This window comes from Myotis yumanensis, unplaced genomic scaffold, assembly GCF_028538775.1.
Source record: "Myotis yumanensis isolate MYYU_CA2020_CCGP unplaced genomic scaffold, mMyoYum1.0.hap1 SCAF_2, whole genome shotgun sequence".
Classification (NCBI taxonomy): domain Eukaryota; kingdom Metazoa; phylum Chordata; class Mammalia; order Chiroptera; family Vespertilionidae; genus Myotis; species Myotis yumanensis.
In genome coordinates this window covers 33529099-33542426 of record NW_027223753.1, presented here as the reverse complement: position 1 = coordinate 33542426, position 13328 = coordinate 33529099, and the positions used below count along the sequence as shown (strand labels likewise).

The window sequence follows — 13328 nt, the reverse complement described above, 5'->3', positions numbered from 1 at the left end:
GGGTTGTTTTTTTTTTTTTTTTTTTTTAGGATTGTTTGTGAGGTTAGACTGCTTATTCTTTTTATTTTCCTGCCCCTCCCTCTCCCCCCCACCCCTGGTTATTTCTGTGCTTCTCTTTCCTCTTGCGTCGCTTGATATTATTGGTTGTTTGTAGTTTGTATTCATCTCCAGGAATCTATTGCTGTAATTTGTTGGTATTAGTGGCGGACCTATAGGAGTTTTCTCCTCATATAAATACTCTCTTCCCCTTTTATACTTCATTCTCTTTTCTCTCTTACTTTTTTTTTTCCCTCCTCTTTTTCCCCTCCGTTTTTCCAATTTCATTTTTGCACTCCTTTTTTTCTTTCTTTCTTTTTTCTCTTCTACCTTTTCCTCTTCTTTCCCCCTTATCTCCCAACTCTCTTAGCTCTGGTGTCCACCTTTATTTGGGGTTAGTAATATCGTAAATACAATAGTGTTCAGTGCCTGGTACGTTGTGCCTTGTTGTGTTGTATTTTGTGCCTTTAAATCAATGCAGCAGATTCAAGCAACAGCGGCCTCCTGATCACCACACGCTCTGCCTGGGGAACAGTTGCTGTGTGTGAAGCCTCCCTCCACCAGCCAGAAGAGCCACCACAGCTGTGAACAGCACCCACCAGAGGCCCTGCTATCAACAGAGGAGCCGCTGCTACCACAACCGCCTAAGGAGCAACCACAGCCCGAGGAGCCACTGCCACCCAGGGAGCAGCCACTGCCACCCAGGGTCCAGCCACTGAACGACTCAACAACTAGTCATGTCAGTGAGATCAAACATGGGTAGGCAAAGATACCCCCAAAGGAAAGAAAAGGAGGACTCACCAGAAAAGCAGCTAAGTGAGACAGAGATATGCAACATGACGGAAAAAGAATTCAGAATAAGGTTCCTAGAGTACATGCACCAGATATTCAAGAAGCAAGAAGAAACAGACGAAAAACTCAACTACTTATGCAAGAAGCTAGAAGAAACAGATGAAAAAATCAACAACTTAAGTAAGTCCCAAGAAGAAATGAAGAGCGACATAGCTGCAATAAAAAATACCATTGAAAGTATCAACAGTAGACTGGGAGAAGCGGAGGACCGAATTAGTGAATTAGAAGACAAGGAAGCAAAACACACTCAAACTGTACTGCAAATGGAGAAAAAAATTAAAAGACAGGAGGAGAGCCTAAGGGAGCTTTGGGACAACATGAAACGAAACAACATACGAATAATAGGGGTGCCAGAACAACAGAAAGATGAACATGGATTAGAAAACCTATTCGAAGAAATAATATCAGAAAACTTCCCTGAGGTGGGGAAGAAAAAAGTCACACAAGCCCAGAGAGTCCCAAACAAGGTGAACCCGAAAAGACCCACATCAAGACACATCATAATTACCATGGCAAATGTTCAGGATAAAGAGAGAATCTTACAGGCTGCAAGAGAGAGACGGAAAGTAACATACAAGGGATCTCCCATTAGATTATCAAATGATTTCTCAACAGAAACACATCAGGCCAGAAAAGAATGGACGGAAATCTACAAAGTGATGCAAAGCAAAGGACTGAATCCAAGAATACTCTATCCAGCAAGGCTATCATTCAAAATTGAAGGGGAAATAAGAAGCTTCACAGACAAAAAAGGGCTAAGGGAGTTTATCACCACCAAGCCAGCCATGCATGAAATGCTAAAGGGACTGGTGTAAAAAGAAGAAATATCAAGCTCAGAAAGAAAACAGCCACACACACACACAAAAAGAAATGGCTACAAACAAGTACCTTTCAATAATAACTTTAAATGTAAATGGACTAAATGCTCCAACCAAAAGACATCGAGTGGCTGAATGGATAAAAAAACATGACCCATACATCTGCTGTCTACAAGAGACCCACCTCATTAGAAGGGACTCACACAGACTGAAAGTGAAGGGATGGAAAAATATCTTTCACGCAAATGGAAAGGAAAAGAAAGCTGGGGTAGCAATACTTATATCTGACAAAATACATCTCAAAGTGAAGGCCATAACCAGAGATAAGGAAGGCCACTTCATAATACTAAAGGAATCAATACAACAAGAAGATATAACCCTGGTAAACCTATATGCACCCAATGCAGGAGCACCCACATACATAAGAAAACTTCTGGAAGATATCAGGGGAGAGATCGACAACAATACAATCATAGTAGGGGACTTTAATACACCACTGACATCACTGGATAAATCCGCTAGACAAAAACTCAGCAAAGAAACAGCAATCCTAAATGACTCACTAGATCAGATGGACTTAATTGACATCTTCAGAACACTTCACCCCACAGCTGCGGAATATACATTCCTCTCAGGTGCTCATGGGACATATTCAAAAATAGACCACATATTGGGTCACAAGCAAAGTCTCCACAAATTCAAGAAGATTGAAATCATAAAAAGCATCTTCGCAGACCACGATGGCATAATGTTAGAAATAAACTACAAAAAAAACAACCCAAAATACTCAAACACTTGGAAGCTGAATAGCATGTTATTAAATATTGATTGGGTTACCGATGACATCAAAGAAGAAATTAAAAACATCCTGGACACTAATGACAATGAAAACACAACAATCCAAAACCTCTGGGACACATTGAAAGCAGTCCTGAGAGGAAAGTTTATAGCTCTACAGGCCTATCTCAAAAAACAAGAAAAAATGGTAGTCAATCATCTAACTCTACAACTCAAAGAATTAGAAAGAGAGCAACAAGAAAACCCCAGAGTGAGCAGAAGGAAGGAGATAATAAAGATTAGAGCAGAAATCAATGAAATAGAGACCAAAAAAACAATACAGAAAATCAATGAAACCAAGAGCTGGTTCTTTGAAAGGATAAACAAGATTGACAAACCCCTAGCCAGGCTAACCAAGAAGCAAAGAGAGAGGTCCCAAATAAACCAAATCAGAAATGATAGAGGCGAAATAACAACAGACCCCACAGAAATACAAATGATTGTTAAACAATACTACGGGCAACTCTACTCCAACAAACTAGACAACCTGGAGGAAATGGACAAATTCCTAGAAAAATACAACATTCCAAAACTCAATCAGGAAGAATCTAAAAACCTCAATAGGCCAATAACTATGGAAGAAATTGAAGCAGTCATCAGAAAGCTTCCAGCAAACAAAAGCCCAGGGCCAGACGGCTTCACAGGGGAGTTCTACCAAACATTCAAGGAAGAACTAAAATCTACCCTCCTCAGACTACTACAAAACATTCAAGAGGAAGGAACACTTCCAAGCTCATTCTATGAAGCCAGCATCACCCTAATACCAAAACCAGGTAAAGACATCACAATGAAAAAGAATTACAGGCCAATATCCCTCATGAACATAGATGCCAAAATCCTCAACAAAATCTTAGCAAATCGGATTCAGCAGTACATCAGAAGGATCATACACCATGACCAAGTAGGATTTATCCCAGAGATGCAAGGATGGTACAACATCCGTAAATCAATAAATGTGATACATCACATAAACAAATTGAAAGAAAAAAACCACATGGTCATATCAATTGATGCAGAAAAAGCATTCGACAAAATCCAACACCCATTTTTGATAAAAACTCTCAGAAAGGTGGGAATAGAAGGATCATACCTCAACGTAATAAAAGCCATATATGACAGGCCCACAGCCAACATCATACTCAATGGACAAAAACTAACACCATTTCCCCTAAGAACAGGAACAAGACAGGGATGCCCACTCTCACCACTCCTGTTCAACATAGTACTGGAAGTATTAGCCATTGCAATTAGGCAAGAAGAAGAAATAAAAGGCATCCAAATTGGAAAAGAGGAAGTAAAACTGTCCTTATTTGCAGATGACATGATATTATACATACAAAACCCTAGAGACTCCACCAAAAAGCTACTAGACTTAATACATGAATTTGGCAATGTAGCAGGATACAAAATTAACACCAAGAAATCTGAGGCATTTCTATACACCAATAGTGAACTTTCAGAAAGAGAGATTAGAAAAACAATCCCATTTACCATCGCACCAAAAAAATTAAGATACCTAGGAATAAACTTAACTAAAGAGGTTAAAGACCTCTACTCAGAAAACTACAGGACGTTGAAAAAAGAGATAGAGGAAGACATAAAGAGATGGAAGAACATACCATGTTCTTGGATTGGTAGAATCAACATCATTAAAATGTCCATACTACCCAAAGCAATCTATACATTCAACGCACTTCCCATTAAAATACCAATGGCCTTCTTCAAAGATCTAGAACGAACTCTCCAAAAATTCATCTGGAATAAAAAAAGACCCCGAATAGCTGCAACGATCCTGAGAAAGAACAAAGTAGATGGGATCTCAACGCCAGATATCAAGCTGTATTACAAAGCCACTGTTCTCAAAACTGCCTGGTACTGGCACAAGAACAGACATATAGATCAGTGGAATAGAATAGAGAGTCCAGAAATTAGCCCGAACCAATATGCTCAATTAATTTTTGACAAAGGAGGCATGAACATACAATGGAGCCAAGATAGTCTCTTCAATAAATGGTGTTGGGAAAATTGGACAGACATATGCAAGAAAATGAAACTAGACCACCAACTTACACCATACACAAGAATAAACTCAAAATGGATAAAGGACTTAAATGTACGACAGGAAACCATAAAAATTCTAGAAGAATACAAAGGCAACAAAATCTCAGACATATGCCAAAACAATTTCTTCACTGATACAGTGCCTAGGGCAGTTGAAACTAAAGAGAAAATGAACAAATGGGACTACATCAAAATAAAAAGCTTCTGCACAGCAAAAGAAACCATCAACAAAACAACAAGAAAACCCACCTCGTGGGAAAACATATTTGCCAACGTCATATCTGATAAGGGCTTAATCTCCAAAATTTATAGGGAACTCATACAACTTAACAAAAAGAAGATAAACAATCCAATCAAAAAATGGGCAAAGGATCTAAATAGACACCTTTCAAAAGAGGACATTCAGAAAGCCAAGAGACATATGAAAACATGCTCAAAGTCACTAATCATCCGAGAGATGCAAATCAAAACAACAATGAGGTACCATCTCACACCTGTCAGAATGGCCATCATCAACAAATCAACAAACGACAAGTGCTGGAGAGGATGTGGAGAAAAAGGAACACTCGTGCACTGCTGGTGGGAATGCAGACTGGTGCAGCCACTATGGAAGGCAGTATGGAGGTTCCTCAAAAAATCGGAAATGGAACTCCCATTTGACCTTGTGATCCCACTTCTAGGAATATATCCCAAGAAACCAGAAACACCAATCAGAAAGGATATATGCACCCAGATGTTCATAGCAGCACAATTCACCATAGCTAAGATCTGGAAACAGCCTAAGTGCCCATCAGTAGATGAATGGATTAGAAAACCGTGGTACATCTACACGATGGAATACTATGCTGCTGTTAAAAAGAAGGAACTCTTACCATTTGCAACAGCATGGATGGAACTGGAGAGCATTATGCTAAGTGAAACAAGCCAGTCAATGAAGGAAAAATACCACATGATCTCACTCTTTCATGGATAATTAAGACCATTACAAACTTTTGAACAATAATAAATACAGTGGCAGAGCTGCCTCAAACCGATTGTCGGACTGCAGTGGGAAGGCCAGGGAGGGTTGGGGGACAGGAGGGAGGGGAGTAAGAGATCAACTGAAGGACTTGTATGCATCCATATAACCATAACTAATGGACATAAGACACTGGGGGGTAAGGGAGGGCAGGGGCTTGTCAAGGGTGGGGGGGGGGGAAGGACACTTATGTAATACCCTTTGTAATACTTTTAGCAAAAAAAAAAAAAAAAAAAGATTCCACATACAAGTAAAATCAAAAGAAAACAGGAAAAAAAAAGGAAACAGGGAAAAATCATAAATACCATAAAACAAAATAACACAAACACAAGGGAAAAGAGACTATGGAGGCACAGAGCTATTAATTATGTCTATTTCATCTAATGTGCTATAGGAGGCCAATATTTCCTTACTGATTTTCTGTTTGGATGATCTATCCATTGCTGTTAATGGGTTACTTAGGTCTGTTATTATAACTGTGTTTTTGTCAGTTTCTCCCTTTAGTTATGTTAGTAGTTGATTTATACATTTTGGTATTCTTAGGTTGGGTGCATATGTATTAACTAAAGGTCTGGTGCATGAAATCTGTGCACAGGTGCGGTCCCTAGGTCTGGCCAGCAATCAAAGTGTGAACATCTAATGTGTAAGGGCAGGTCCCAGCTGACCTCTGGGCCCTGGGCAGCACCTGAGTCACAGTGCCTGAGTCCCCATGCAGAGATGCTATAAGCATAGCTGGACACCACAGACTGTGGTGCAGCATGGGCCTCTGGGCCACCCAGTGGCACTGCATGGAAGCCAGGTGGTCAGCATGCTCTCTCCTGGCTGGCCTTGTAGATCAGCTCCTGCACGAACCCACAGGGAGCCCAACTGGTCCAAGTGGCTGCAACCCCGCTCACCCAGAAGAGGCTGTGCAGGTACAAGGCAGACTCCTTGTGGGCGCCCGGCATCTGAGAATGAGGGCTTCCCTGGCACATGAGTTCTGGCGTTCCGGGGAAGGGTAGCAAAGGGAGTGAGAGTGAGCTTGGTGGACACCCCGCATTATCACTGCACCTCTGTCCCCATCATCCCCATCTCTAGCTAGCTGGCAAGGGGTCACAGCCCCCGACCCGGGTGCCATGGGAGGTTGGTCGCTGCCACTAAACCCAGTTCCCCATACCAGCCCAGGGCCTTGCCCCGATCGGGTGATCAGGGCCTACCAGCTGCTAGTCGCCATATGTGGGATGATTGATCAGGGCTAGGCCTCACGCCTGGCTCCCTCAGCACCTGGGAGCTGGGCAGCATCCCCATCCCCTGCTGCCACTGGTCACTGTTTGTGGGGCGATTGGCAGGGTGATTGGGCCCCTACTCTCATCCTCCTTGGCCTGGTGCCACATACTCACCTGCTCCACCATCCTACCGCAGTCCCACTTTCGTTGGGGCCCGTCGGGGCTGGCAGTGTCTCCATTGCAGCCCACTGCCAGAGCTGCATCGCCAATACCTGCCATGTTCTGCGCTGCCCTCTGGTGGTCAGTGAACATCATAGTGAGTGGTCAAAGTCCCGGTTAATCTCTCAGTCAAACAATTTCATATTTGGCTTTTATTATATAGGACTAGAGGTCTGGTGCACAAAATTGGTGTACTGGGGGGGGGGTGTCCCTCAGCCTGGTCTCCACCCTCTCCAATCTGGGACCCCTTGCGGGATGTCCAACTGCCAGTTTAGGCCCGATCCCAGGGATCGGGCCTAAACTGGCAGTTGGACATCCCTCTCACAATCTGGGACTGCTGGCTCCTTACCTCTTGCCTGCCTGCCTGCCTGATTGCCACTAACTGCTTCTGCCTGCCAGCCTGATTGCCCCCTAACTGCTCCCCTGCCGGTTTGATGATGCTTAACTGCTCCCCTGCCAGCCTGATTGCCCCCAACTGCCTCCCCTGCTGGCCCGATCACCCCTAACTTCCCTCTCCTGCCAGCCCAATTGCCCTTAACTGCCCTCCCCTGCCAGTCCAATCACCCCCAACTTCCCTCCCCTGCAGGCCTGGTCACCTCCAGCTTCCTCCCTTGCTGACCTGGTTGCCCCCAATTGCCTTCCCCTCCCAGCCTGATCTCGCCCCCAAGTACCCTCCCCTGCTGACTTGATGGACCCCAACTGCCCTCCCCTTCCAGCCTGGTAGCCCTATGCAGCCTGGTGTTCATTCGTTTGGTTGTCCCTCACTAACCCCCTTGCTGGCCTTGTCACCCCACGCAGCCTATTCAGTCGTCCATCTGGTTGTTTTGGTCGTGACGACCCCTGGCTCTATATATATATATATATATGTTAGCCTTTTAAAGATGTTGTTTCAATGAATTCTGTCCTCCACAGTTTATGAGAAGTATGTAATTTTTAAAATATCATTTCTATCCAGTTCATAATGTGTCATTTTCTGTACTTTTGCTTAAAAATTTTGAAGGGTTTTTATAAATTTGATTATTACGTATCAAAACCACTTTGCTTTTCCTGTTTGAATATCATTGACTTTCTTGGGTCTGGTCAAAACCTTGATTTCAGCTTTGTGAGACCCTAAGCAGAGAAGCCAGTCAAGCCTGCTAAATTTCTGACTTACAGAACTGTGAGATAATAAATGTCTGCTGTTTTAAGCCAGTAATTGTTAATTTGTTGTGTAGCAATTGAAAACCAATACACTATGAATAAAGTAATTCATTGTTTTCAGTAGTACATTGTTCTCTAGAAAAATGCTTGGCCATCAGAAAGGGTGTCATCTTACTTTATATATGGCTGCCACTTATTTCTCTGATTTTTATATTTATCCTAATTTCTCCTTTTACTTTTTCTCTTAATGTATTACATGCAATTTTGAAAGATAACTAAACTACTTTGTTTAAGATGGGCTAGTAAAAATAAGAAATAAAAAAATTGAATTCAGGATTGCAACGTATTTCCTTTGCATTTAACAAGTTGATTAGCAGTTTTAATTTGGTGAGAATTTAGTTTGCAGCTCTATATTTTTCTTTATAAGGGAATAAAATTATTAAGGTTGGATAGGTGGTGAGCCTGTGATGTTAGCAGTTTAGTTAAAAGGTGGATCAAAAACTATACTCTTTTAAAGAATGTTTTATGTTTTAGGGGTTTGTTTATCTCTGTCTATAGGAAAGTCCTGATCTACATTATGCACTGATTGAATGAATGAATAAGTAATTTTAATCCAATAAATATTTTTTAAACACTAAGCATAGAAAATTGAGTCAGATATAATCTCAGTGCTTGAAGGGATTTTAAGTTAGTAAAGGTAAAAATATTATTAACCATAGATAATAAGAATATAGAAAGTGGCAATCCTATATAAAAAGAGGTAATATGAAAATTAACCCTCATGCCCTCACTAGATGGCTGCCTATGACCAGGCTGGCAGAGGGGTTAGTGAGGAACGACCAAATGACTGAACAAGCAGGCTGTGTGGGGTGACCAGGCCAGCAGGGGGGTTAGTGAGGGTTGACTAAACGATTGAACAGCAGGCTGCATGGAGGAACCAGACCAGCAAGGTGGGGGCGGGGGGAGGGGGAGGAGTGTGAGGGGCAATAAGGCTGGCAGGGTGCAGTTGGGGGTGACCAGGCTGGTGGGGGGGGGGCAGTTAGGGAGACTCACGCCAGCAGAGGGTGGCAGTTAGGGGTGACCAGGGCAGCTTGGGGGGCAGTTATGGGCAACCAGGCCATTGGTAGGGGGTGCAGTTGGGAGTGACCAGGCTGCCAGGGGGGGCAGTTAGAGGTGACCAGGCTGGTGGGGAGGGCAGTTAGGAGTGGCAAGGCCGGCAGGGAGGGGGCAGTTAGGGGCAACCAGGCAGACAGGAGGGGCAGTTAGGGGCAATCAGGTCAGCACACAGAGGCAGTGAGGATGCAATCAGGCTGGCGGCGGGGGGGGGGGGGGGGGGGGGGCAGTTAGGGGTGACCAGACAGACAGGCAGGTGAGTGATTAGGAACCAGCGGTCTAGGATTGTGAGAGAGATGTCCAATTGTTTAGGCCTGATCCTGGGGAATCTGACATCCCCCGAGGGGTCCTGGATTGTCAGGCCTAAACCAGCAGTTGGACATCTCCTGAGAGGTCACGGATTGGAGAGGGTGCAGGCTGAGCTGAGGGAACACCCCCCACCCGCTCCCCGGGGGATCGGGCCTAAGCTGGCAGTCATGCCCAGTTGTTCTGCTGTTAGGGTCAATTTGCATATTACCCTTTTACTATATAGCATAATTGACAGATAGTACTGTATAAGTTTAAGGCATGCAGCAAAATAATTTCACTTACATATGTTATAAAATAATTACAATAAGTCATCTGTCCAGAAGTTGTGTCCGCATTTTTGGCATCTCTGGTAGATAGGGCAAGGCTGGTGTCTCCACAGATCCCAGAGCAGATAAGAGGTTGGGGGAGAGAGAATGGGTGAAACCAGAAAGAGCGGGGGGAGAGAGAGAGAGAAACAGAATAGTCGTATACGTGTCTGAGAGAGAGAGAATGTATGTGTCTATAGAGAAACAATAGTTCTGTATGTATCTATGAGAGAGAGAAACAGAATAGTCGTGTATGTGTCTATAAGAGAGAGTATCTGAAAGATAGGGTTCTAGGTGTGTTTCTGTGTAAGAAATGGGGAGAAAAAAAGATTGAAAAGAAGGGGAAAAGGAGGAGACAGACTCCCCCTTCTCCTTGCCATGTAGTCAGCAACCCCAGCACTGAGTTGGCCAGGGTAGGGCGACCCCACTTGCCCTTCTCCATCTTGTGCTTCTCCTGTGTCTGGGGCTAATCCTCTGGATGCCTTTGTCCTCTTGTCAAGAGTCACCTCATGAGCCTCCGCCCTGTGGCCCTGAGGGATGAGATCAGTTGGAAGTGTCAGAATGAGCGCTCCCTGGTCCTTCTGTTGGGGATGTCACTGAGGATGGGGTCACAGCCTCCTACCAGCACCATTTGCCCTCATTTCCCGAGGGCTGTCCATCTGGCCACCCCAGAGGTTATCTTCATAGCCCCCTGGGCCCATTGAGTGTTGGAGTGATTCCACCTGGGAAGCAGGGTAGGAATCTCTGCTGAGCCCAGGCATCCCCAGAAACATGTCTTTGGATCCTGAAAGATTGAAAGAGCCACCAGAGCCCACAGAGGAAGGGAGTGTTGGGGACCTGGTGCAGCTGTGGCCCCCCTGGGTGACAGACATAGTGGTCTTGATGGCATAGATGTTTGCCTCCTCTTGAAACTTTCCGATATTTTTCTTATAGTGAATCCTCTTGTTGCCAAACCAGTTGGAGACCTGAGAGATGGTGATGCCACACTTCTTGGCAAGCTCCTCCTTAGCCTCCTCACTGGGATACGGGTTACTCAGGTGGAAATAGAAATACTCATTTAGGACCTCTGTGGCCTGTTTGCTGAAGTTCCGGCGTTTCTATCTGGCATCTAGGAACCAGGAGCGCAGGATCATTATGGCCTCCCAGGTGCTCTGCTTGAGCTGCACCTGGATGGTGCTGAACTTATGGTGTATGATGCTCACCATCTGCTCCATCTCCTTGGGTGCCACGGGCCTCATGCCACTCTGCTCCCTCAGCAGGTTCATGACGTGGGTTGTGAATTCGTTACATGCCTGCTCATACTTCTCCAGCTCTGAGTGGTAGATATGGCGAATCTGGGCAAGTTTGCTGCGATAGTCTGAGTGTTCGATGGAGTTGTCAGGGGACAAGCCACCCCCGGAAGCTGCTGTGGCTGCAACTGCTGCCGCTGAGTCTCCTCCCCCCCACCCCCTTTCTCAGGCCCAGTCACACCTTCTGCCAGAAGCATGTTGTCCAAGTGCATAAGCTGGGGGTCCACTGGCTCCTCCTCCTGGGAGCTTCAGATGCTGAGGCCAGTCTTCTCCTTGATTTCACACAGGAAGCTAAAGAGAGCTGGCAGCATTCCGTGGCAGTTTAGGGCATGTTTCTTGGCCTGGACCTTGTCCAGGATCTGGTTGGTGATGGTCATTATCTGCTGCAGAATGTCCCCAATGTCTTGCTTCCCTCTGCCTCTCAGGATCCTCCACCACCACCTCCACTGGGAGGCTTGCCAGGGTCCCCAGGATCCCCACCCACCAGCCCCAGCGCACCCACCCCCTTGCCTGGAGGGGGCGGCCCCAGCAGCTGCTCATCCACAGTGGTGGGGGGTAGGGGAGGCCCTGAGCCCCCATCCCTGTTCCACCCCTCCCCTGCCTGGTTACTTCCCCCCAAACTTGCCAAGGTGGCTGCTCCCTCCACCCTGACCCCCGCCCATCTCTCCATCTCCTGGCTCCCCCCGCAGGTCCACCCTGGCTCTGAAGGGAGACCTGTGGTACCCACTGAGTCCCCCACAGGAGACCCTGGCCCCCAGCAGTGGAGAAAATGGAGCCAGAGAGAGAGAAGGCCCAGGCCAGGGTGTGAGTGAGCGAAAGAAAGGAGCTCTCTTTCCCTCCTTAAAGCTTCCCTTGTGTGTGTTGGTGGGGGGGAGGGGAGGGAGGGATCATTAACCCCCAGCCCAGGGCTCAGCCCTAGCCAGGTGTTCACTGACCCTCCCCCCCTTCCCTGGCATCCCCACTGCCATCCTGCTCCCATTCCCTGCCCAGAACACCTGGCCCAGCGAGGGTGGCCGAGGCCAGAGCAGCCGGGCGCTGCTGCTGCAAAGCAGGAGCGCCTTTGCCCGGAAGGCCTCTGACTGTCCACCCCTCCATCTGGGACCCGCCAAAGGCCTGCAGGGGGCATCCTGCTCCTCACTGGTTTGTTCCTCTCTGTATTTTTGTTTCTCCTCTAGGCCTGTCTGCGTGTAGGCCTGCCTTCCTCTCCCTCTCCTTTCTTATCCCCTCCTATTGTATCCTATCTTACCCCAGGCCTTGCAGCTGCCTGAGCAGAAGGCGGGGATGCAGCCTGCTAATCTGGTCATGACATTACATGTGTAATGGATAATTAGCATATTCCTCTCTTATTATATAGGACTAGAGGCCCAGTGCACAAAAATTTGTGCACTAAGAGGGGAGGGGGTTCCCTCAGCCCGGCCTGTGCCCTCTCGCAGTCTGGGACCCCTCAGGGGATGACCACCTGTTGGCTTAGGCCCTCTCCCCGGGGAATTGGGCCTAAGATGACAATCAGACATCCCTCTGGCAGCCCGGCAGCCCTCGGGGGTGTCCACTTGCCAGCGGGGAGCAGGCCTAAACTGCAGTCGGACATCCTTAGTGCTGCTGAGGAGCCAGGAGAGGCTCCCATCACCACTGCTGTACTGGCAGCCATCAGCCTGGCTTGTGGCTGAGCAGAGCTCCTCCCATGTGAGAACACCCTGACCACCAGAGGGCAGCTCCTGCATCGAGAGTCTGCCCCCTGGTGGTCAGTGTGTGTCATAGTGACCAGTCATTCCCAGTCCTTCTGCTGTTAGGGTCAGTTTGTATATTACCCTGTTACTATATAGGATAGAGGCCTGTTGCACGGGTGGGGGCTGGCTGGTTTGCCCTGAAGGGTGTCCTGGATCAGGGTGGGGGTCCCGCTTGGGTGCCAGCCTGGATGAGGTGATGATGGCTGTTTGCAGCTGGTCACACCCCCTTCAGGGTGGGGGTCCCCACTGGGGTGCCTGGCCAGTCTGGGTGAGGGGCTGAGGGCCATTTTCAGGCTGGCGGGTGACTGAAGCTCCCAACCTCTCCTTTTTTTCTTTTTTTTTTTAATTCTGGGATTTATTTACCTTCTATGGCTGTCACTGGAGCTGAGAGCTGGCTTT

General features: G+C 46.6%; 1 protein-coding gene and 1 pseudogene across 3 annotated transcripts in view; one reads left to right on the top strand and one right to left on the bottom strand.

Moving 5' to 3' along the window:
* The window catches only part of LOC139003344 (putative selection and upkeep of intraepithelial T-cells protein 1 homolog), a 70793-nt gene that overhangs the window by 11650 nt on the left and 45815 nt on the right, over positions 1-13328 (top strand). The gene's annotated exons all lie outside the window — the stretch shown is intronic.
* Positions 10457-11740, bottom strand: LOC139001793 (pre-B-cell leukemia transcription factor 2 pseudogene; annotated as a pseudogene).